This window comes from Pholcus phalangioides, unplaced genomic scaffold, assembly GCF_987345545.1.
Source record: "Pholcus phalangioides strain wild (caught in Gottingen) unplaced genomic scaffold, Ppha-v1.0 ptg000012l_1, whole genome shotgun sequence".
Lineage (NCBI taxonomy): Eukaryota > Metazoa > Arthropoda > Arachnida > Araneae > Pholcidae > Pholcus > Pholcus phalangioides.
Window position 1 is genome coordinate 13,370,072 of NW_028301605.1, and position 25,478 is coordinate 13,395,549.

The 25,478-nt window shown below is 38.4% G+C and overlaps 1 non-coding gene across 1 annotated transcript; it reads left to right on the forward strand.

Annotated features, from left to right (window-relative positions):
• The first annotated feature begins 12,546 nt into the window (after positions 1–12,546).
• Positions 12,547–12,620, forward strand: TRNAT-GGU (transfer RNA threonine (anticodon GGU)). The gene has a single exon. It is a non-coding gene; the product is annotated as a tRNA-Thr (tRNA).
• Positions 12,621–25,478: the final 12,858 nt, after the last annotated feature.

The following is a 25,478-nucleotide window of genomic DNA, read 5'->3' on the forward strand; positions in this document are numbered from 1 at the left end:
ATTTCTGATTTTAAAAAAAATTTTTTTGCGAAATTTACATATCCCTAATTACAGTTGTGGACACTTCAAAAAACACGACGTGTTCTTCAGCCTAGGGAAAAACATCCATCAATGGGGATAATAATAATCGACCATCCAGAAGAACAAAACACCGAAGACGGAAAGGTAGGAGTGAAAATAGCGCGATAAATATTCCACGTGCGTACCAGATACCATAGAAAAGTGTTATCTTATTTTATTACCACCCCCAAAAAAAAAGTGATATAAGATAGACTCGAACGCTCAAGAAAAATTTCATATTTATTTTATTGGAAAGAAGGTAAATTTAAGAATAAGGGGGGAAAAGAAAAAGTCAATATACAGAGCCAGAGCACAGAGAGAGAGAGAGAGAGAGAGGAGAATTCCAAGTAAACCGATTCATCCACTTTGTAAAATGAAACTGCGCCAGAGGGTGGCGTCGCTCGCATAGAAAATATGTAATAACAAAATAGAAAAACACATTCTTTTGCTTGTTTTTTTTTTTTTTGTAGGGGAAAAAGACGGTTTTTATCGGGTTCGATGCGTCAAGAAAGCGGCAAAATCGAGCAACAGACGCCGTATATATACGTCTAAATATCAGCTTTCAAGGGAGGGGGGGATGGGGCTCCCCCCACCCTCTTATCTAATGGAATAGACAAGCTGTCAAAAGAGTCGATCTGATTACACTCTGGAGCTGTCGATACAAACTCAGTTTTATACGTCAAGCCCCAAAAGAAAAAAAAGAATAAGACGTTAGATGGCGTGTATATGGAGATGTCTGTATGTATAATTTACGTCTATGTGTGTGTGTGTGTGTGTGTATATATATATATATGTATGTGTATGTTTTTTTGAGTGGTGACAAATGGAGGGCAGAAACGTTGAAACACTGTTCACGAATGACCGGAAGTGACCCGTTCAGAGTCAATTTTCTTCCGAGGATCGCTTGACAGTTTTACTCTTTCTCTTACGTATTTTCTGAACATATCTGTGAGGAAACACATTACAGTTATTGAGAAGTTTCTTTTGTGTTGGAAGAAACTGAATTGGTTCTGTGAGAAAAAGATGTGAATAATTGGAAGAAACTGAAAGAAAATGAAAATTTTTTCTGTATAAGGACTTGAACCATACATGGCACCCTTTGTTTGTAATATGAATAATGACTGTATGTGACCGAATTAGGGTCAGTTGAGTTTTTCCTACCAGTCTTACTAGGGGGTGTTACCATCTTCTGATTCTTAATAACCAATCATCCTTACGTAAGAATCAGTTCATAAGAATCGAGCTCCAAATGCAACCACGGTGTGATTGTTAAAAGTTATTCTTAAGGTCACGTGACGAGGAAAAGACAGCGAAATTCCCTTTTAGGGGAATTTTCCAGCTGATCAGTCACAGCTATGCAAAATGCAAATGTAAACTGGACAACTTCAAGCATCCTATAAACTGAACAACTTCTTCAAGGGTCCTATAAATTGAAAAACTTCTTCAAGGGTCTTATATAAATTGAAAAACTTCTTCAAGGGTCTTATATAAATTGATTAACTTCTTCAAGGGTCTTATATAAACTGAATAACTTCTTCAAGGATCCTATAAACTGAACAACATCTTCAAGGGCCCTATATAGAATGAAAAACTTCTTCAAGGGTCCTATATAGAATGAAAAACTTCTTCGAGAAGGCCGTATGAAAACCGATTATTTTTTTCGAGTAGCCTACCCCATAGAAACTGAATACTTTTCCGAGGGCCGAATACAAAAACGGAATAATTTCTTCGATGGGCTATAAAAACTGAGTAAAGTTTGGTTAAATTTTTTCTAGCCCCTATAAAAGCTGAATAACTTTTTGGACGGCTAATCGATTTCACTCTGGACCGTAAAACTTCTGCCGGGGCAGTTAAACAAGCTGAATAGCTTCTTTGAGGCTCGTACGAGAAGTTGATCAATTTTTTTGGAGGGCTTGTAATTGCTGTTGAGTCTCTTCCAGGATTGTATAAAACCAAATAACGACTTATGCGTCGTGGACGGGGCGTGCGGTACGCGTTAACCTTGAGTGGTTTGCTGAAATTCCCCCATCCACATGTGCACCACTATCACGAAATACTTCTCCGCGATCCAAACAGCGCGCACTGGACGAACGTCAGACTTGGGAACAAGCCGCCGCCGACGAAGGATTCGTCAAAAGGAGCTTGCGAAATATCGAATGGTGACGAGATCTGGCCCCGCACAATAATAACCATGAGGGGGGGGGGGGTTCCCGCTTCGCAGGATGAATATAAATTACTTTAATTCTTTCCATTATTTAGATTTTTAATAAATATTTCCATAGTTGACAGCAGTCATCTTGTTTTATTACCACAAAAAATAAGACTTTCGCGAGCGCATTCCCACAAGCACGTGCCAATTCGCCAAAGAGGCAGGCAGCCATATCTCCAGCTGGAACGAAGTTAATAAAACTGAAGTAAAAAGGAAAAATCGAAGCACCATAAATCTGATTAAACGCAATGAATAGAATTCATATATCAAATATTCAGTGAAAATGGAACATTCTAGAAACATCTTACATCAAGACGAATAATTCAAGAAGAGGAGGGAGGGGAAAGGAGGAGGCTGTGGTAATAACATATGAACAAGATATATAAATGGAATTTATGGAATAAAGTAAGAATGTCGAAATCTTACGCATCATCAAGGAAATGTCGAATCATGTTCTGGAATTTCATGTCTTTTACGTGAAACTTTAATAATAAGCTTCTTCTTTTCCAAAAAAAAGAAGAGATGGAAAGAGAAAATTCATCAGTATAACTAATATAGAATTTTCTGGAAAAAGAGAAAATTTCTCTCTCTCTCTCCCTGGCATCCTGCTTCAATAACTTCCGTCCGGAAATGATGCTGGGAGAAAAAAAAAATTTCCATAAATTTCCAAGTTTTCATCAACGTTGGAATTCGAGAACATTCGCTAAATAACGTAAGTCGAGATGGTTTCTCTCCCCCCCCCCCCCTCGACTTTTCACGCAGATTATTGATCGAAAAAGATCGTTCAGAGAGAAGGAGAAAAAATTTCTCTTCCCCCTCTGTCTTCATTATATATTTAACGTGTAGAATGTTCTAGAAAAATTCTTTCGACCAATCATTTTTCCCAATACCTGTTGATATAAGAGATTTAGATGCAGGTCTTTTTTACCTATTGTTTTTGGGGGAAAGGGGTTGGGTTTCGTAACCACGTAGGAAGCCGCCAACGCACGGAATGTCTGGATAATTTTGTCTCTCAAGAGTACGGTAAGGATATTATTAAATCCTAGTGTTTCTCAACCTTTTTTTTGCTTCGCCCGGGGCCCAATGTGACCAAATTTTCTTCTGATGGGCTTCGTGTCTTATCCACTGTACCTTTCTTCCGCCATCATCATCCAGTACCGAGATCCTTTTTATGTATTGAAATTTCTTGGAAATTTGAATATTGATTTCCTCCCCAAAGCAGAATATGCCAAAAGAACAATTAGCGCTACTGCAGAACAATTTGGAAGTACTTTAAGGAAAAAGTGCAAGAAAACACCATTGTGCGGATTTTTACCGCAGAACATTTCCAGTTAGCCGAAGGTTTGTTGCAGAACAATGCAAAACATTCTGCTTTGGGGATATCTGGGTGTTCCATATAAGGGCCGGCTAAAGCCCAGCGAATACAGAAATTCAGACATTGGCCGGATCAAGTGGGATTGCGAAATTGCCAACTTTCGGGCTTTAGTAGTAACATATGAATAATGTAAATGCTATTTACTATACTGTACGCTTTTTAAAAATGTATTGCAGAAAGTCCAAAAATATAAATATTGTTACTAAAATTATGTAAATAGTTCTTATTTAAATGACTATGAATGTTACTATGACCGTCGCGAGACAAATTCGTTTTATCCAGCTGTTGGGTATTTTGCCCTTGCTTGTATGGTAGGGCTTTAGCTTGGCGCTGCCGTTACGTAGTGCTCAGCCCTGCGGTCGAAGGCTATAGCCCTGTAGCTTTAGCAGAAACTGTATGACGGACGACGAGAGGGTTGGCGCCACCCTTCGAACCTAGCTCCGCTGGTGCTCTCGACTCGGGATTTATTTCCGTTTTGCCGAGTCAGATCTGTGCTGAGTGGGATGGCGGCGGGAGAAAAAGAGCACCGTGCATGCAAATGTAGAATAAATAAAAGAAATAATCTCAGAAAATTGATGGAAATTATAATTGGAAATTTAGAATTTATGAAAGAAATTATTGTTACCGTGAATGCGGGTGGCCCCCAAAAACGCGGGTCCTGGTGCGACCGAACTTGTCGCACACCCCCCTAAGGGCGATTCTGGTACACACAAATAGAGACAAATGTCATCAAAGAATGCATGGTCTACCTTGAAACGCTAACGAGTTAGCGCGTTTCGAAACAGCCACTCCGTAAACGTAAAAACGGCATTCGTGTTGAAATTTATCGGGAGAAAATGAACGCCATGCATGCAAATGTGACCAGGGGAAGAAGAAGAAGAAACTGTATGCAAATCTGCGCCTGCGCCACGGTAAATAAAAGGCGCGGACGCCAGCCATGTGTGAAGTTATTCCATCGTGCAACCGTTCCAACATTTATAACGTACGGGATAATGGCGCACTTTAGTAATACTGAAAAAGCAGATACGCATTTCAGCTGCAAACGGAAGTACCACAGAGACAGCACGAACGTACGGTGAGCGTTTTCCCCACAGGCGGTTGCCCAATCCGAAAGCATTTCAACAGGAATGCCGTTTTAACGTTTGCGGAGCGGCCGTTTCGAAACGCGACTAGTGCGTTTGCGTTTCATGCTAGGTTGGACCAGGCAGCTTCAAACCATTGCTCGCGAGCACCACGGTGCTCCCTGAAGTACCCAAAGTGCTCGATGCTCTTGTCCGATTTCGTCCTCGCGAGCACTTGACCAACGTCCCAACTAAACAACTTGTACTAATTGCATTCAAGGATTGAAACATCCTGATTGCATGCATTCGTATATCAAACTTGCCATACTTTTGGTGATGAGTACAGACAGTGCTCGTGACTGCAAAAAGGTTGAAGACCTCTGGGTTAGACCATGCATTCTTTTTGATAACAATTGTTCGTATTGGTGTGTACTATCCCCTCTTAAAGAGTTTTCCCCATCTTTTTTTGAATCACCCTGTATAGACATGCATCACACGTTGGCGATTAAAAAAAAGGATTTGGCTACTACAGGGCCGTCTTCGAGAATGTGTTGATTATTTTCCAAGAATGTGTTGATTATTTTTCAAGAATGTGCTGATTTAATGTGCTGATTATTTTTCAAGAATGTGTTGATTATTTTTCAAGAATGTGTTGATTATTTTTCAAGAATGTGTTGATTATTTTTCAAGAATGTGTTGATTATTTTTCAAGAATGTGTTGATTATTTTTCAAGAATGTGTTGATTATTTTTCAAGAATGTGTTGATTATTTTTCAAGAATGTGTTGATTATTTTTCAAGAATGTGTCTCCGATCAGCAAATCGAGTTTCGGACAGGGATCTCCGGCCGCTTGCTTCACGGAATAGAATGCGAATTGGCCGCACCTCGGGCTTTGGCAGTAACATGGACACTTTTGAAAGTCCCCCACCAAAACTCACTTCTCCACTAAAATAGCTCCAAAAAGTGCTACCACAAAGTCACCACATCACAAAAAAAAAAAAATGCGATAATCATTTATTTTTGGTCCCTAATCGTATTTATCCAATATTTCTCAGACTATACCGTTGATATGTCACGAGGATATTGATCCAAGAAACCCAAAAAATAACAGAAGGGACGCGGTTTCATTTTTTAATAAGTGTTTGAAAGCAATAAAAAGAAGGAAAAAAAAGGGGAAAAAGGAAAAAAAAAAAAAAGGAGGCTGATCCTCTTCCTCTTCCGCTTTATTTCCTGCTATCCTTAGAGTTATCCCAGAAAAGACAGAGGACACGTCACCACAGGACCAAGTATTGGCCACCGTTTGATAGATATCCGATGTCTTATCTCTAAGGTGGGTTTTCCCTTCTTTCTACTGTTTTTGTTTTTTAAGGGGGATTTCCATTGTTATCTGAGGGACACGTTCCAAGTAAAGCTCTTTTCGATTTCCTACCTTTAAGAGAAAAAGAAGGGGAAAACAACAACGCGCAGAAGAAATTTCTTAAAGAAGAAGAAGACGTTGGGACGAAAAATTTATAAATAATAATTTTTTGTTTTTTTTTTGTTTTTGGGAAGAAATTGAAGTTTTTCTCTCAAGATCATCACTAAAGTGAATTTTATAGTTCAAAGATATCTATGGGAATGAATTTTTCTTTTTTTTTTTTTCCTTACGGTTTCTCTAAAGAAATTGGATTTCTTTTCAGAGAAGGATTTTTTTTTTCTTTGTTTTGTGACAAAAAATAAATAAATTTTGTGGCGGAATTTATTGAAATTTTTTTTGTGATTTTTTTTTTGGGTTGGATAAAATATGAAAAATTTCGTTGTTCTAGTCATGAGAGGATTCTCAGAAGAATTTTGTGAGAAGATTCACTTTCCTGAAGATCATCAAAAATACAGGGGGTGAAGTGGATTCTTTTCCGAGACTAGGTTGATTTTTTTCCCCACGAATGAGTTGATTATTTTTCAAGAATGTGTTGATTATTTTTCAAGAATGCGTTGATTATTTTTGAAGAATGTGTTGATTATTTTTGAAAAATGTGTTGATTGTTTTTAAAAAATGTGTTGATTATTTTTGAGGAATGTGTTGATTATTTTTGAGGAATGTGTTGATTATTTTTGAAAAATGAGTTCATTATTCAAGAATGTGTTGATTCTCTCAAAAGATTCACTTTCCTGAAGATCAAAAATACAGGGGGTCAAACAAAAGTCGATTCTTTTCCAAGACTAGGTTGATTATTTCTCAAGAATGTGTTGATTATTTTTCAAGAATGTGTTGATTATTTTTCAAGAATGTGTTGATTATTTTTCACGAATGTGTTGATTATTTTTCAAGAATGCGTTGATAATTTTTCATGTGTTGATTGTTTCTCACGTGTTGATTATTTCTCACGTGTTGATTATTTTTCATGTGTTGATTATTTTTGAAGAATGAGTTCATTATTTTTGAAGAATGTGTTGATTCTCAAAAGATTCACTTTCCTGAAGATCATCAAATATACAGGGGTGAAGCAAAAGTCGATTCTTTTCCAAGGCTAGGTTGATTTTTTCCCCCACAAATGAGTTGATTATTTTTGAAGAATGTGTTGATGCTCAAAAGATTCCCTTTCTTGGAGACCATCAAAAATACAGGAAGAACCAAAAGTTAATTGTTTTTCAAGAATAATTTTTTTTACCACTAAAATGGTGGAATTTATTTAGAATTTTTATGATTTTTTTTTGTGTTGGAGGAGATATGCACAATTTCGTAGCAGAGGTCATGGGATGATTCTCAGAAGATTCTGAGAAAATTAACTTCCTTGGAGATCATCCAATTATACAGGGTGATAGTGATAGTAACCGAGAGACACCCAGGCTCTGTTACACTCGGTGATATAAGCACCTTGTCCCTGGGGACTCGGGTGCCTCCGGGGAACCCAACCATTTATTGGGCTTGTGAAAAATATACAAGGTGGGCAAAAAGTCCCTAAAACCCCCAAAAATGAATAAAAACCGAAAAAACAACCGAAACAAAAAACGGTTCGCAGGGTCAGCATCGGCTTCGATATCTCAATAAGATGGGAAGCGGGTTGTGTTTGGTTTTCAAAGGGTCAGCATTGCTAGGTCACGGGATCTCTCTTAAAACAAGAAAAAAATATATATACAGGGTGCCGGGTATACCAAAACTAGATTCTTTTGCTAAGAACAAATTTTGCCCTACCCAAATCAATTTTATTGTGAAATTGATTTTACACACACATTTGTATATATTATATATTTATTAAGATTTCTATGATTTCGTTGTTGTAGTCATGAGGGGATTCTCAGAAGAGTTAGAAAATGCATGTAAAATGTTGTTACTCTGGTTATGAGATGATTCTCAGAAGATTCTTACCGGGGAATAGAACACACGTCCTCTCCCACTTGCCGGGCGAATTCACTAGATATATGTAGAAACCCCAAAAACTTGAAAACCAAAAGATGGCTGCTTGCGCCCTTTCCTTATTTCAAAACGGAAAAATGAATACAAATGGATCCCGTTTATTTGGCGTTTCCTTAGAAGTAACTACAGTGTGCTATTTTGCATTTTTGCCATTTTTCATACAAAAATGTAATTTCCGATTGCAAGTCTTTTTGTCACATCCTCCTGTGCCTTCGTCGCTGCACTTCTTCGGAACCCGAGAATCGGTGCCCCTTAAGCAAATTCTTTATCCGATGGAAAAAAGGAAACATTCACATGGGGCAAAATGAGGCGAATAAGCCAGTTGTGAAAGTATCGAATCTGATGTTTTGACAGGTAAATCTGACAGCAGGAGGGACCTGTGAGTCAGTACATTGTCTTGATGGAGCACCCACGACTTGGCCTTCCAATGATCTGGTCGCTTGCGTTTCACCGTGGGGACCGGTGTCTGCATGATTCGGCCAGAAGCAAGCGACCAGATCTTTGGAAGGCCTAGTCGTGGGTGCTCCATCACGAAAATGCGCCGGCTCACAGGACCATTCTGAAATTTGAAATTTGAAATTTGAAATTTATTACACACACACATATTACAACATATAATACAGACGCAATATACAAAAAAAACAACAAAAAAAAAACATATATATTACCATTTATATATTAGCCCAAGGGATTACATAATCCGTCCAGGGCATATTGATAGTGTAGTATATATTGGGGTTGACAACAGACCAATGGTGTATATAATTAAAATATAATATCGTCCTCATATTACATTCGTAAAGAGAGAAAAAAAGATGCATGTATATGGGATTAATATTCAATTGTGTTGATTTTGTTTATGAGTAGTTTTCTGAATTTGTGCAGTGATTTTTCCGCCTTTATTTCGTTATTCAATCTATTATATTCTTTAGGTGCTATGTATATGAATTGTTTTTGTATTATGGTTTTGTTTGGTTTAATTATGGCGTACTGAATTCCGTGTTGTCTTGTTTGTCTCAGCTGGTGTTTAATTCTGAACCAATCGGGATTTTTCTGAATAAAGAATAATATTTTGTAAAGATAGAGTTTATTGATGTTAAATCTATAATCATTGTGACAGTCTTGGATTATATTTATTTTTTCAGATATATTATTCCCAACTTTTCTCAGAGTGTTTCTTATTACATTTATATTTGAGTCATAATCACCGCCCCATACCGATACACCATATTGTATGACTGGTAAAATCCATGCGAAGTAAATAGTACGAAGAAATTTAGGGGATATAATATTTTTCAAGCAGTAAATCCTGGTATTGATGTATTTTAGTTTATTGCTTACTGTCACCGCTTGAGTTTTCCATTTAAGGTTTTTATTAAAAACGATTCCAAGATAGTTTATTTCATCGGACTCCTTAATTTCAGTACAGCGACACTCATTGCGTGAGCAATGACCTACATGATATTGTATTGTTATTGGTTCTATATTTCTGTTATTATATAATTGAAAATGCATAAATTTAGTTTTATTTAAATTAAGGGTCAATTTATTATATTTTAGCCATTGTGAAATTATTGTCATATCATTTTCAGCTTTATATTTAAGGGTTAGGTTATCATTATCGGAAATGAAGAGCACTGTGTCATCTGCATAACTAATAATATTTCCATTCATTTGTAGGTGTTGTATATCATTTACATAAATCAAAAAGAGTATCGCTCCGAGTACCGATCCTTGTGGGACACCGCTTACTATTTGCTTGAAAGATCCTATTTCATTTTTAATTTTAATTGCCTGTTTTCTGTTCGTTAAGTAGCTTTTAAACCAGTCGTGTATTTTTCCTCTTATACCAGCCTTATTAATTTTGTCCAGAAGTATTTTATGGTCAACGCTGTCAAATGCTTTACGTAAATCCAAAAAAACAGCAAGGGTTTTTTTATTGTTATTGACATTCTTGTAAATGTATTCAGTGAGTTTTAGAACTGCCATTTCTGTGTTTTTATTTTCAAGAAATCCAAATTGGTTTTTTGCAAAGTAAGAGTTAGAGTTGAGGAAATCCATAATTTTCATTTTCATAACCCGTTCTATGACTTTAGACATAATTGGAAGTATTGATATTGGGCGATAATTATTATAATTATTAATATTTCCAGTTTTGTGAATAGGTCTAACAATGGCATATTTAAGTTTTTCAATAAAAGTACCTTCAGTAATTGAAGTATTGATTATATGTGTTATGAACCGCAGATGATGTTTACAGACTATTTTTAGCATTCTAGCATTAATGCCATCGTATCCAATTGCTTTGTTATTATTTGATTTCATAACTATGTATTTAACATATTTTTCTTCCACTGGAGTAAAAACCATAGAATTAATTTGGTTATAAGACATTTGAATTGGACAATGATCGTTATCAGTATCTGTCTCATTTGATTCATTGCTGACTACATTAATAAAATAGTCATTCATTTTTTCTACCACAATACCGAGATCTAATCTGATGCCAGATAACCTGTCAAAACACGTCACTGATATACTTCTACAACCAGATTATTTCCCCTGATCTTGCCCCATTTGACTTTTTTCCTTTTTTGTTTCTCGGATATTGAATACGGAATTGGAATGTGGTGTTTTCACAGGTGATCTGACATCAGGAGGGACCTATGAGCCAGCACATTGTTATGGTGGAGCACCCACGACTTGGCCTTTCAATGATCTGGTCGCTTGCGTTTCACCGAATCATGCAGACGTTTAAGGACTCACAGGTCCCTCCTGGCGTCAGATTTACGTGTCAGAACGTCACATTCCAATACTTTTACAAGTAACTTATTCTCCTGGATATACTTAGAAAATACTTACTGGAAATTACTTACAGGATTACTGGAAATACTTTCCTGATCTTACCCCCACATGTGAATTTTTTATTTTCCTTGGATAAAGACATTACTTTAGTGGCAACGTTTCTCAGGTTCCGAAGAAATTCAGCTAGCAGCGACGAAGGTAGCCTACTTTAGGGGGCAGTGTTTCCTCAACCACAGGGCTCTGACATCATTCATACCGGGCTGCGAGTGGCTGGCCGTTTCCGTTTCCTCCATTTATTCTCCGTTATTCGTGTGTTTGACCGGGCTTTCCACTGACAAAAAATAAATGAAATCGGCCCACGGGCTTCCAAAGGTTGACAACTACTGCTTTAGGGGTATCACAAAAAAAAAAAAAAAGACTTGCAATCCACATTTACATCTCTGTTTGAACAAATGGCAAAAATGCATAATTGCATACTGAAGTTACTTCGAAGGAAACACCGAATAAACGGGTTCTATCTGTATTTCATTCTCCCTCAATGAAATGTCTCGAAACTTTTTGAACGTAGTAGCAGTGTTGTGATAACAGTAGACTGTTGGAGGAGAACCAAAATAATGAGAAGCTGTTGCGGAGTTGAGTAATGATAGCCAATTATTGAAGGTCATTGTTGATGACAACAATGATTCCAAGCAAGTCATTGTTTGGAATAGCATAAAAGGCATCAGCATATGGGTATATCGGACAGATCACTTGCATTCGCCGTCAAGACTCGACTGCCAGTCTGAGTCGAGTATATTATTCTCCTAGTATATACTGGCAGCTTAGGCTTTCCAAAGAAGTCGGTGATTGTTGTACGTATCAAGTGGGCTATAAACCAACTGATGCCGACGCGTCGATGGAGGAAGGCCGGGGTTTTTATAGCGGTGGACCAGGCTGGAAAATGACGTACGCCATCTAGAAAACGCTGCTTGACCAGTTTTCTAGAAATATCGTTTTCCAGGCGCACCAAAGCTCCGGAGTCACATCTAGTTGTCGGTGGTGGGATGTGGAATTTCTCAAAGCAGTGGCGTACACTGAATGGGACCTTCCGGTTTCTGGTTCTAAGCCCTTTTTTTTTTCCGAGTCCCGGCGAATGGGGTCGATCTGAACCATCAAATTGAAATGTAAAAAGAGAATAAGAATTTGGAAATTAGGGTCGAAATGGACATTTGTGAAATGGACTATTCATGTCAAGAATTCTTATTCATTTATAATGAACTGAACTGAACCTTTAATGATTTGCACAATCGTGCCTATCAGTACACCAGTGGATGGCAAGTACAAATATTAGTGATTAAATTATTGGAGATACACAAGACAGAACAAATGCATAAGGTTTGAACACAAGAAATATAAATGCATAATATAGTTTCGAATCCAGATAGATTTAAAAAATAAATAAATAAATAGAATGAATAAATAGAATTTCCTTTACTATTCCCTTGAATAGTTTCCTTGATATCTCTGGCTGAGAAAAAAGCCATCTATATCTCTCTAAACCGTCCCACCCGGGGGCCATTTCCTGAAGTTAAGAGAGGCTACTAATGCCTCTACTTCAGCGCCTCACGACACAGTGCGTGAAATTAGGAAGGCAGATTCATGTGTCTCCAGTGGTGTAGATGGTAGCATGCTTGCCCGGTATGCAAGAGGGCCTGGGTTCGAGTCCCGGCGGAGACGTGATGACTTTTCTTTCCGAGCTCACCTCAGCATAATATCCGGAAAATAACTGTTTCCTTAATAAATAGAATGTTACCTGGGCGCATGGGCTGAGATATGGAGCAAACAACAACAGAAAGGGCGTCGAAACTACTGCCCCAAGAAAAATAAAATTTTTGATATATCCTCGATAAATCGAAAAAAATGTAGACACATAGAAGGAGAGGGGTTGCTAAACATTAGATAAAAGTTTGATCGGGAGTAGGTATGGCGAAGGTATTTAGAGATATGAGTATGTCTTTGAAGGGCAAAGAATGTGCATTCCTTAAGAAGGTGAAAAAGATCATTGTAGCTATTTAGTTGATTGCAATACTGACAAGGTTGATCAGGGTTAAATTTGTGCAATATACCTTTGTTAGTATAAAGTATAAAAGGGTAAAGGCGAAGCCTGGCCATATTCTTACGGACCGCCAAGGGGAGATTGAAGAGAAGGTAAGACTGTAGGGACAGCGAAAATTCAAAATTATCGGCAAAATGAAATAATGTTGAAGCAGACAATCGAGATCTGTCTTCTTGGAGAGAGATATCAGTAAAATTATAAGTAAGGGATGTTATATACTGGAGTGAGGTAAGGAGTGGATGTACACCAGATATCAGGTCGACCGCAGTTATTCAGAAGGGTCTTTGCTGAATTTGCCCAGTTTTCCGAATCTGTGTGCCGGCAGAGTTCAAGAAAGCAAATTTTTGGTAGACGATTTTCGTCCATTTTTTGAAGCCTAAGCCAGTACGTGCTAAGTTGGTTAAACATTTGACTGGCACTGGGGCGGCGACCAAGCTGAAGTCTAACAAGATAACCAGGACAATATTTGCTCAGATTTAGTAACTTTTTCAGAAAACTCGTATGGACTCTTTCCAGCATATCAGCATGGAAGAAACCCCAAACTGGTGCAGCATAACAACGAGTAGATCGTACAAGGCTATCGAATAATTTGAATGCCACACACAGCGAGGGGTTTCTGGAGCTACGCAGTAAGTCAAGTAGTTGGTTCATGGCCGCGAAAGCCTTTTTAATCATGAAATTAGCTGCTAATGAAAATTTTCCTGAAGATGAAAAAGGGAGGCCAAGGTAGACATAGCTACTGGCTATTTCGAGTTTAACGTTACCCCAAAAAAAGTTAGTATTTTTTGCGAGACGGCCAGACTTTCTAAATACAACAATTTTTGTTTTGTTTAAATTAACAGTAAGGTGGTTAGATTCAAAGTATGAGTCAAGAAGATTGATTTTTTTTTTTGCAACTGTATTTTTGAATCACCCAGTATTACAATATCATCTGCATACAGGAGGATGTTGAGTTCAGTGGAGTTATTAATTGAAATGCCATGGACATGAGGCTGACAAAAAGATTTTTCAATGTCAGCTAAAAAAAAGGGAAAAGAGGAGGTGGGAGGTAGATTCGCCCTGCAAAATTCCCCTGGCTACAGGGAAAGAACTTGTTAACCCATTAGTGCTTCTTACTCTTGCACGGGCATCACTGAAAAGCAGATCGTAAATTTTAATAATTTTATGGCTTACTCCTAGGTCAGAGAGCTTCCACCACAAAATGCTTCGATTAACAGAATCGAAGGCTTGACTTAGATCAACAAAACACGCAAAAACTTTGCGAGCTGGTTTTCGAAGATGGATTTGAACAATAGAGCTAAGTGTGAAAATGTGATCAGTGCAACTCCTGTTCTTACGGAATGCGCCTTGAGATTCAGGGAGGATCCCGTTCTGTTCCGACCAGTGATATAACCTTTTGGTTAGTATAAGGGAGAAAAATTTTGAGGTGCAGTTCAAGAGAGATATAGCTCTGTAATTGCTCGGGTCCAACGGAGAGCCTTTTTTCATAATTGGTGAGATTATTATTTCGGACCAAGATCGAGGAATATCACCGCTTTCCAGAATGAAATTAAACAAATTAATGAGGAATGTATGTCCGTCAGGAGGCAAATTCGTCAAGAATTCATTGGAGATGCTATCGCTCCCTGGGGCTTTATTACGTTTCAGTAACGAAAGCACTGAAAAATATTCGGTAACTGAGATGGACGCTTCTAAAAAACTGCAAGAGTTATTAAAGTAAGGGTGGGCAAAGGAGTGGGTTAGGTTAGCTGTTGAGGGGGCAGCAAAGAGATTAGAGAAATAATCGAACCAACATTGTTTAGAAATTATTGAGGGGTTAAAATGTGTATTTCGTCTAAAAATGTTCAAAGCTTTCCAAAATTCTGAGGAATTAGTTGAATTTTGTATTTTATGGTGGATTTCCTGGAAATATGTGTGTTTTTTTGCGGGTACATGAATCACGGAAAGATTTTTTCAGTTGAATATATTTTGTGAAAAGTTCGGGGCAATTTCTCTGTCGTGCTTTTCTTAGAGTATATCTCACATCTCGCTTTAAAATGCGGCATTCCAAGTCAAACCAGGGAGATTTAAGATATTTACGATGTTTTTTTTTAACCCGTTGATGCATATTTGCAAGAGTTGCTGCATGAAAAACACTATTTTTGAAAAATTCAAAATTAGCATTGGAGTCGGTGATTTGGTGAGTGGATGTGTCAGCTATGCAATCTGAAAAGGTATTTTGGAAAATTTCGGTAAATTGGGGCTGCCAACGTAGCTTAGATTCAATGTTGTTGTTAGGGAAAACATGTGCAGATGACGATGAGAGGAAGTAGGCAACAATTGGAAAGTGGTCAGAGTAAAAAAATTGCTTGACCTCAAAGTTTATTATGTTATTTATTGCAAACTGTAATGGGCAAAAAATATAATCAACAATTGATTTCCCAAATGATGAAACATAGGTATAATTTCCATCTTGATCCCCGGGATATGAACCGTTTAAGATAGCTATAGCATTAGTTTCACAGAAATCAATTAGGGCATTGCCCCTTCTGTCGCGTTTACGGTCAAGAGAACCCCTACTGCTTAAATTTCCAGATGCAAGATCCGGAGGTGCCCGACCGGGGGGATCCCCGCAGTGGCAGTTCAGGTCCCCACCAACCAAAAACCATTGACCTCTACTGACCAGAGTGTAACAAAAATCTAAAATTTCAATAAAATTTTTCGTTTTGGAGCTCTCTGGGGGTATATAAACAGTTCCAATAATTAGATTTTGAAATAATAGAGTATCAGATAGGGAGATCTTAACAAATATTGCGAATTCAGACATCATTAGTATTTCCAAGATAGTTAATGATTTATGTATAGCAAGAATAATACCGCCAGTAGGTCTGCCGAATATGGGGTTTTTTTTGCCGGTGAAATAAATAAATTGAAATCACTCCATGCCCGCACCTCCAGGTCTTGGTCTGTATAAAATTTTTATGTTAAACCGAAAAATAAGAATTGAGAAAGATCAGAGATACGTTTTGATGAAAGTTTCGACCGTAAGCCACAAATATTATAAAAACAACATTTTAAAGCATTATCATTATTCTGACAATCAACTAGGGGGTTAACATGATTCAAACAATTGTTTTCCGGAATTTGATTATCCTGAGGAGAGTTATTTTCGGATTGCGGCACGATTGACCGGGATCAGACGTCGGTATTAATTGATGTATTTGATGGGACCTCGATGATCGAGTTATCATTCAAATCAACCGAAAAACATTTACCGTCCACAAATAGACAGTCCCGTATCAGTCTCACCCTCTGTTTTGCCTTCAAGCTGCTATCCATGAGTGAATGAAGGAGGAATCTGATTCTGCTTGTTGTGGCACAAAAATCTTCTCTCACACGTAAACCATCGAGTAAGGTGAAGTTGGAACGGCGTACACTCTTAAAGGCACTAAACACATCATCGCGATCAATACGGCGAACAAATTTCACTATCATAGTGACACACTGTAGATTACCAGAATCTCCATTTCGGCGGCGGAGTGGATGAGCAATGTCGATCATCAGACGGTCGGCTCCAGACATCTGTAGCTTTTTTTTTTTTCACAATATCACGTACGACGGAGCACCAGTCCTGGACATCATCAGAGGGTGGAATCTGTACGTTCTCCAGGATTAGATTATTTCTTCTATTGTAGTCCTCAGCTCGGTCTAGGCGTCTCTGGATCGCCTCAATTTTTCGTTAGCTGCTCTGAGGTCCGATCTTTCCCGGCTAGCTCTCTCGAGGTCATCTGTGATGTTCGATATCTTCGAATCCACAGCATCAATTCTGACAGCAAGATCTGCAAGGGTCTCAGAATTAGCCAGCATTATAGATTTGAGGTCCATCAGCATGTCAGCAGTGTTGGCGTCAGTTCCACGATGGGCGGGAGGTGAATCAGTTGAACTGTGCCTTTGACGTTTTCCCAAGGTACCCGTAGTCTGAGGGGGTGAATGAAGCAGTCGATTTGCAGGCGAGAAAATTTCGTCAATGTTTTTGCTCTGTTTTTTAGGATTCCCCATTATAAAACGTTGTACAAAGATTCTGATCAATAAATCTGTGGGGACCTGAGAAATTAATAGCGAGAACTAATAAACACGATGAAATAAATAAGCAAGTAAAGGAAAAAAGATAAAAATATCAAGATGGCGTCGGAGCAAAATAAAAACGTGGCCTTTCCTCTACTGAGCAGGTGTTGCCATCAATTCACCGAATCATGCAGACGTTTAAAGGACTCACAGGTCCCTCCTGGCGACGGATTTACGTGTCAGAACATCACATTCCAATACTTTTACAAGTAACTTATTCTCCTGGATATACTTAGAAAATACTTACTGGAAATACTGTCCTGATCTTACCCCCACATGTGAATTTTTCATTTTCCTTGGATAAAGACATTACTTAAGTGGCAACGTTTCTCAGGTTCCGAAGAAATTCAGCTAGTAGCGACGAAGGTAGCCTACTTTAGGAGGCAGTGTTTCCTCAACCACCGGGCTCTGACATCATTCCGTTTCCCTCCATTTATTCTCCGTTATTCGTGTGTTTGACCGGGCTTTCCACTGACAAAAAATAAATGAAATCGGCCCACGGGCTTCCAAAGGTTGACAACTACTGCTTTAGGGGTATCACAAAAAAAAAGACTTGCAATCCACATTTACATCTCTGTTTGAACAAATGGCAAAAATGCATAATTGCATACTGAAGTTACTTCGAAGGAAACACCGAATAAACGGGTTCTATCTGTATTTCATTCTCCCTCAATGAAATGTCTCGAAACATTTTGAACGTAGTAGCAGTGTTGTGATAACAGTAGACTGTTGGAGGAGAACCAAAATAATGAGAAGCTGTTGCGGAGTTGAGTAATGATAGCCAATTATTGAAGGTTTCTAAACAAGTCATTGTTGATGACAACAATGATTCCAAACAAGTCATTGTTTGGAATAGCATAAAAGGCATCAGCATATGGGTATATCGGACAGATCACTTGCATTCGCCGTCAAGACTCGACTGCCAGTCTGAGTCGAGTATATTATTCTCCTAGTATATACTGGCAGCTTAGGCTTTCCAAAGAAGTCGGTGATTGTTGTACGTATCAAGTGGGCTATAAACCAACTGATGCCGACGCGTCGATGGAGGAAGGCCGGGGTTTTTATAGCGGTGGACCAGGCTGGAAAATGACGTATGCCATCTAGAAAGCGCTGCTTGTCCAGTTTTCTAGAAATATCGTTTTCCAGGCGCACCAAAGCTCCGGAGTCACATCTAGCTGTCGGTGATGGGATGTGGAATTTCTCAAAGCAGTGGCGTACACTGAATGGGACCTTCCGGTTTCTGGTTCTAAGCCCTTTTTTTTTTCCGAGTCCCGGCGAATGGGGTCGATCTCAACCATCAAATTGATATGTAAAAACAATAAGAATTTGGAAAAAATTAGGTCGAAATGGACTATTCATGTCAAGAATTCTTATTCATTTATATTGTTTGATTATTCCCGCCGCACTTTTATAGTATGATAGTAATTTTGTAACCTTGAATATATATTTGTATGAGCTCATGGTGATATTTCTACCCAATACTACCTTCATGGTAATTTTTATGTGCATTCTCAATAACATAAAAAAGGAAAATTTTTGTACTGTAAATAATGGGTGTGGGTCATAATCCCGACAGACGAAATCCCGACAAGTCACAATCCCGACAGACGAAATCCCGACAGGTCAAAATCCCGACAAGTCGAAATCCCGACAGGGTCAAATTCCCGACACGGTCAAAATCCCGACACGGTCGAATTTAAAAATTCAATTTCGCCGTATAAGCCGCACTTCGCGATTTCTGTCGGGATTTGAATTTCTCGCGGCGAGGGGCGTTGGGGCGCCGATGAGACTGATAAATTGCGATCAAATAAATTTTTCAAATTTTAATTTCGCCGTATAAGCCGCACTTCGTGATTTTTGTCGGGATTTGAATTTCTTGCGGCAAGGGGCGTTGGGGTGACGATGAGAATGATAAATTGCGATCAAATAAATTTTTTAAATTTTAATTTCGCCGTATAAGCCGCACTTCGTGATTTTTGTCGGGATTTGAATTTCTTGCGGCAAGGGGCGTTGGGGTGACGATGAGAATGATAAATTGCGATGAAATAAATTTTTCAAATTTTAATTTCGCCGTATAAGCCGCACTTCGCGATTTCTGTCGGGATTTGAATTTCTTGCGGCAAGGGGCCTTGGGGTGACGATGAGAATGATAAATTGCGATCAAATAAATTTTTTAAATTTTAATTTCGCCGTATAAGCCGCACTTCGCGATTTCTGTCGGGATTTGAATTTCTTGCGGCAAGGGGCGTTGGGGTGACGATGAGAATGATAAATTGCGATGAAATAAATTTTTCAAATTTTAATTTCGCCGTATAAGCCGCACTTCGCGATTTCTGTCGGGATTTGAATTTCTCGTGGCGAGGGGCGTGGGGGCGCCGGTGAGAATGATGAATTGCGATCAAATAAAATTTTTAAATTTTAATTTCGCCGTATAAGCCGCACTTCGCGATTTCTGTCGGGATTTGAATTTCTTGCGGCAAGGGGCGTTGGGGTGACGATGAGAATGATAAATTGCGATCAAATAAATTTTCAAATTTTAATTTCGCCGTATAAGCCGCACTTCACGATTTCTGTCGGGATTTGAATTTCTTGCGGCAAGGGGCGTTGGGGTGACGATGAGAGTGATAAATTGCTATCAAATAAATTTTAAAATTTCAATTTCGCCGTATAAGCCGCACTTCGCGATTTCTGTCGGGATTTGACTTTCTCGCGATTAAGGGCGTTGGAGCGACGATGAGAATGATGAATTGCGATCAAATAAAATTTTCAAATTTTAATTTTGTCGCATAAGCCGCACGTCGCGATTTCTGTCGGGATTTGAATTTCTCTCGGCGAGGGGTGTTGGGGCGACGATGAGAATAGTGAATTGCGATCAAATAAAATTTTCAAATTTTAATTTCGCCGTTTAAGCCGCACTTCGCGATTTCTGTCGGGATTTGACTTTCTCGCGATTAAGGGCGTTGGGGCGACGATGAGAATGATGAATTGCTATCAAATAAATTTTCAAACTTTAATTTCGCCGTATAAGCCGCACTTCGCGATTTCTGTCGGGATTTCCGTTTGTCGCTGCAAGTGGTTTGTGGTGCATATCATGATCAATGGAGATCAATAATTTGGAAATTCATTTACTTTTCCAACTTGGCGAAAAGCAAAGGATTCAGGGTTGCCTTTTTCTGGCATTTATCGATTTTTCTATCCTCCACAAACACTGCTGTTCCTTATTATTTTCTTTGAGAAATTTTCGAAATTCTTTCTCGCTCAAATAGTTTCAAATAGACTTAAAATGTCAAATGATATTGCACAAAGTTAGACCGTTTCATGAAGATCTTAATTTAAAATTTTCAAGGTTTTCGAAAGCAATGTAATAGTAGAGAAATATTTTTATTCATATGTATAAAATTACATGTCTTGACAGCTTAATTCACTGATTCATCGCCGAGCCGCAACCACTGAAGGTCAGGCCCGTATCTAGAAATTCCATTCGGGGGGGGGGGACAAGGTGGTCAAATAATATATTTGGCCATGTTTTACCTTATTTCAATCATTTTCTCTCATTTCGAAGGGACCGGATCCCCAATTCCCCCCTTCTCACTACGAAGCTATAAACATAAAATTCTGTCAATAGTTTTATTTTATACTGTTGAGACTCCCAAAAAAATTTCTTCAAATTCTATCTCTAAGTTGGTCTTAAGGCTTTGAAGAGAGTATGCAAATTGTGTGGTAGTGTAGTTGCATACAGGGTGTCCTTTAAGAGTTAGTACGGCCATTGTCTTCTCAACCATCCGTGGTAGAGATGATTTCAGTTTGAAAAATGCTCAAAAGGCGTTCAAAAATTACCCTGTACCAGTTTTGAGAGTGAAAACACAGTGTGTAACAAAATGAAAAAATATAAATTTTTAAAACTTCTAATTATAAAGTGACTGCACCGTATCTCCTGAGACCAACAAAAAAAATCTAAGTTGACAAGTACAATGTTCGCCGAGATATTTGAATTCAAAATTCGAAGGAAAGGTGGAAAGGACAGCATAAATTTGGGGAAGGAGCGTTGTCGATTAGTTTTTGCTGTCTTTTCATAACTTTTCTCCAGTTTTCGAATTCAAATATCTTAGCGAATATTGCACTGAGAAACATGCAATTTTTCTGTTGGCATCAGGAGAGACAATGCAACAACTTTCAAATTGGAAGTTAAAGGACGGGAAATCAAAGAAAAATTTAGATTTTTTTGTTTTGAGCCACACACACTGTATTTCCCGAGGATGATATCACTTTCCGCTATCTATACGAAGGTTTCAACGGTTGGCTGATGCGAGATGAAGTTAGGAAGGAAAAATTCACCTGTGCTCTTGCTAGGAATCAAACCCACGTTCTCGAGCTTTCTGGGTGAGCCCACTAGACTACAAAGGCAAAGAATATCAATTTTTCCTTGGAACTTGTATGCGATGAACGGTCGGACCTAACTCAGGCCTCTGGAATCACGAAGTGCGGCTTATACGGCGAAATTAAAATTTGAAAATTTATTTGATCGCAATTTATCATTCTCATCGGCGCCCCTACGCCCCTCACCGCAAGAAATTCAAATCCCGAACCGCGGCTTATACGGCAAAATTAAAATTTGAAAAATTTATTTGATCGCAATTTATCATTCTCATCGGCGCCCCAACGCCCCTCGTCGCGAGAAATTCAAATCCCGACAGAAATCGCGAAGTGCGGCTTATACGGCGAAATTAAAATTTAAAAAATTTATTTGATCGCAATTTATCATTCTCATCGTCACCCCAAGGCCCCTTGCCGCAAGAAATTCAAATCCCGACAGAAATCGCGAAGTGCGGCTTATACGGCGAAATTAAAATTTGAAAAATTTATTTGATCGCAATTTATCATTCTCATCGTCACCCCAAGGCCCCTTGCCGCAAGAAATTCAAATCCCGACAGAAATCACGAAGTGCGGCTTATACGGCGAAATTGAAATTTGAAAATTTATTTGATAGCAATTTATCATTCTCATCGTCACCCCAACGCCCCTTGTCGCAAGAAATTCAAATCCCGACAGAAATCGCGAAGTGCGGCTTATACGGCGAAATTAAAATTTGAAAAATTTATTTGATCGCAATTTATCATTCTCATCGGCGCCCGCACGCCCCTCACCGCGAGAAATTCAAATCCCGACAGAAATCACGAAGTGCGGCTTATACGGCGAAATTGAATTTTTAAATTGGACAGTGTCGGGATTTTGACCGTGTCGGGATTTCGACCCTGTCGGGATTTTGACCTGTCGGGATTTCGTCTGTCGGGATTGTGACTTGTCGGGATTTCGTCTGTCGGGATTGTGAACGGAACCCGTAAATAATGTATGCGTGTAATTCAAATGTGAATGCTGAGCACTGTCAACGAAGGATCTGTTCGATTATTCCCGTCGCAGCGCAGGCTCTGTATGTTTTCTGTGCGTGTATATTGCATATTCTGTAAAAGGAAACAGGACTTTGGCTTTGTTTCTTCGTTTCCCGTCACAGTCGAGGCACTGTATATATGTAATTTGTATACATTGTGTATTTAGAACATTCTCAAATCTCTCCCACTTCAAGATGCCAGCTTCTTCTTCTTTCTTGTCCACAAGTCTTTTCCACACTTCTTTCGAAATCCCAGGCTTCGGTCTCCGGCCCTTATGTGCCACTGGGTGCACGTGCAATTTTTCTCCCCAGTCATTGGATTCAGTCACCCATTTTTGTCAAATGGCTTGTACGTTGCATCGAGTTGATGGCTGTCTTCATGGGGAGACGCGAGTGATTCGAAACTTGCGAGCACGGGGCAAGGGGAGCCACCACTATAAATCTTTGCTAACTTTTCCGACAACTCTGCCTCTTTTGAGGTAACGGAAGTAAGGTGTTTTGCATCAGTCCGGGGTTGTGAGCGGTTCTATCTATCTATTCATTTTTATATAGGGTGGGTGAAAAGTCCTGGACACATTTTAAAAAATAATAGAAAATCAACCAATTGACATTGGTTGCCAATGTGTTGGCGCGGTTGTCACTAAAACACTTATTATAACCAATTAAAAAAAAAAAAATCAAAATTTCACTCACAACTGGTATTGTATCACTCGACATAACACATAAAAATAGAACACGAACAGTGCATAATTAATGTTTATGAAAATTTGCGTGTAGAACTACATATTTCAACATGAGCGAGCACCCTTTCATCAGTTTAGGGGCCGTTCAAGTATTACGTCATCATCGATGGGGGGGGGGGGGGTTCCGATTTGCTGACTTTTGATGACAAGGGGGGAGAAGAGGGGTTTGGATAATGCTTACGTCATCAACCACCCTTTATGAAAATATGAGTTAGGATTCAGAGAGGCAGAGCTGATGACGAAATTTTGCTGACAAGGAAGGGGGGGGGGGGTCAAAAATGGCTAAAAAAAATTTCAAATTAAAATCAAATCAAATCAAATTTATTCAACATACAGAGATTTATATTAGTTTAAAAAGATATATATATTTATCATCCAGAGGCTGTGATGTCTATACGGATGATTGAAAATATACATGATAATTAATGAATAAAATATATAACACATACGACATGAACAGAAACATTAAAAAAAAAAAGAGACAGATATACAACATAAAAGAGACAAAATTATCACTGTCAAATAAAAAAAATACGTAAAGATAAAAAAAAATCAAGAACGAAAAAACATACACAACACACAAAAGTTCTTAATGCATGGCGAGAAATGTAAAATAAAACATTGTAGACAGAAAATATATGCACATACATAGACAAACACAAACAAGAACAATTTATTTTAATTGAGAAAATATACATAATTAAAGTGGCAAAGCTAAATTGAATAAATTTTATTGCTCCTCCTAAAGGTCAAAATAAGAGTCTATATCGTCTATTGAAATTGATTTTTTAAATGCCGCGTGTGTGGATATATTTTGTATTTCTAGTGGTAGTGAATTATATAATTTCGGAGCTAAATAATAAAAATGTTTACGGAAAATTTCTTTCTTAAAAGTAGGAATACGGTAAATCATATGCGGTCTCCATTTGCTTACGTAATACTTGAACGGCTCCTTAGATGTAACCCGAGCAAAAAAAAAACCAAAACAAAAAAAAACAAGATGTTCTCATTGAAATGTGGCAATTTATCAAAAATGAGAAAGAAAATAGTCAGAAACGTTAATTCTCCATTTTTTGTGTTGAATTTTATACATGTCGAGTTTTTCCTCAGACAACGCCATCTCTGAGTGAAATTTTGAACATTTTTTAATTTATCAAAAAAAAAAAAAAAAGAAAAACTCGAGGCCATAATACGTACTTTAGTGCAAATTGTACTTTTTTTTGTCAAGTGGTTGAATTTTGAATTGTGCCCAGGACTTTCCGCACAAACCGTATTCATTTTGGTAGCCGGAACAGAAATCAGTTCAAACTTCCACTGATAGGTAGCGCAAGCTACGTCACCTTTTTGACCCGCATGCATTAAAAATATTTTTTTTTTCGTCTGGGGGAAGGCGCACGAGCCACCCTATGCCCCCCCCCCTTCCGCGTACGTGTCTAATCCAACCAATATGCGTTAAGAGCTGGGGGCAGTGATGACGAAATTTTGCTGACAGGGAGGGGGGGGGGTTGTTAGAGTTTTGCTGACTTTTGCTGACAGGGGGGGGGGGACAAAAGTGCCTAAAAATTTGCTTACGTACTACTTGAACGGCCCCTAATTTCTTTAGTTAATTTAAAATTCTCATACACGCCTGAATCCAGTTTTTTTATTTGATATGTTCATATTTTTACACATTCCTGAGAAGTTTCAGCATTCCTGAGAATTCTGTAATGATATCATTGTATTCCGGATGAAGAATTTTTCCAAAAAAAATCGATCTATACATAAAAGCATGGATCAAAAAGGCCCCAAAAATGAATGGGTCCCAGCTATTGTCGCTGAAATCAGCGAGACACCCGTAAAAACAGCGGTGTAACAAATGGATTCATAACCGGAATCGTACGAACCACTATAGAGCCCCTGCGATCCATAGGTTGAGAACACCCTTCTGCATTAAGAAAAATCCAAATAGACCAAAACCCTAATAAACATAATTCAACCGACAGGATATGCTCCATAAAAAATGCATTCATGCCCTAAAAAACTAAGAATATGCTTGTATAAACAGGTTGACCATATTTCTTCGAGATAAATACGGGAAATCGCCAATCCTTGTCGAAAATGATGCCAGAGGTGAGTAAAGTCTCCAATTATTACTGATATCGCTGAAAAATCGCCAATTGTGGGAAATTTTTTTTTTTCAATTTTTCCAAAAATCCACATTTCAAGCTAGGGAGGAGAGTTTGAGAGGAAACCCACCCTCCCCCGT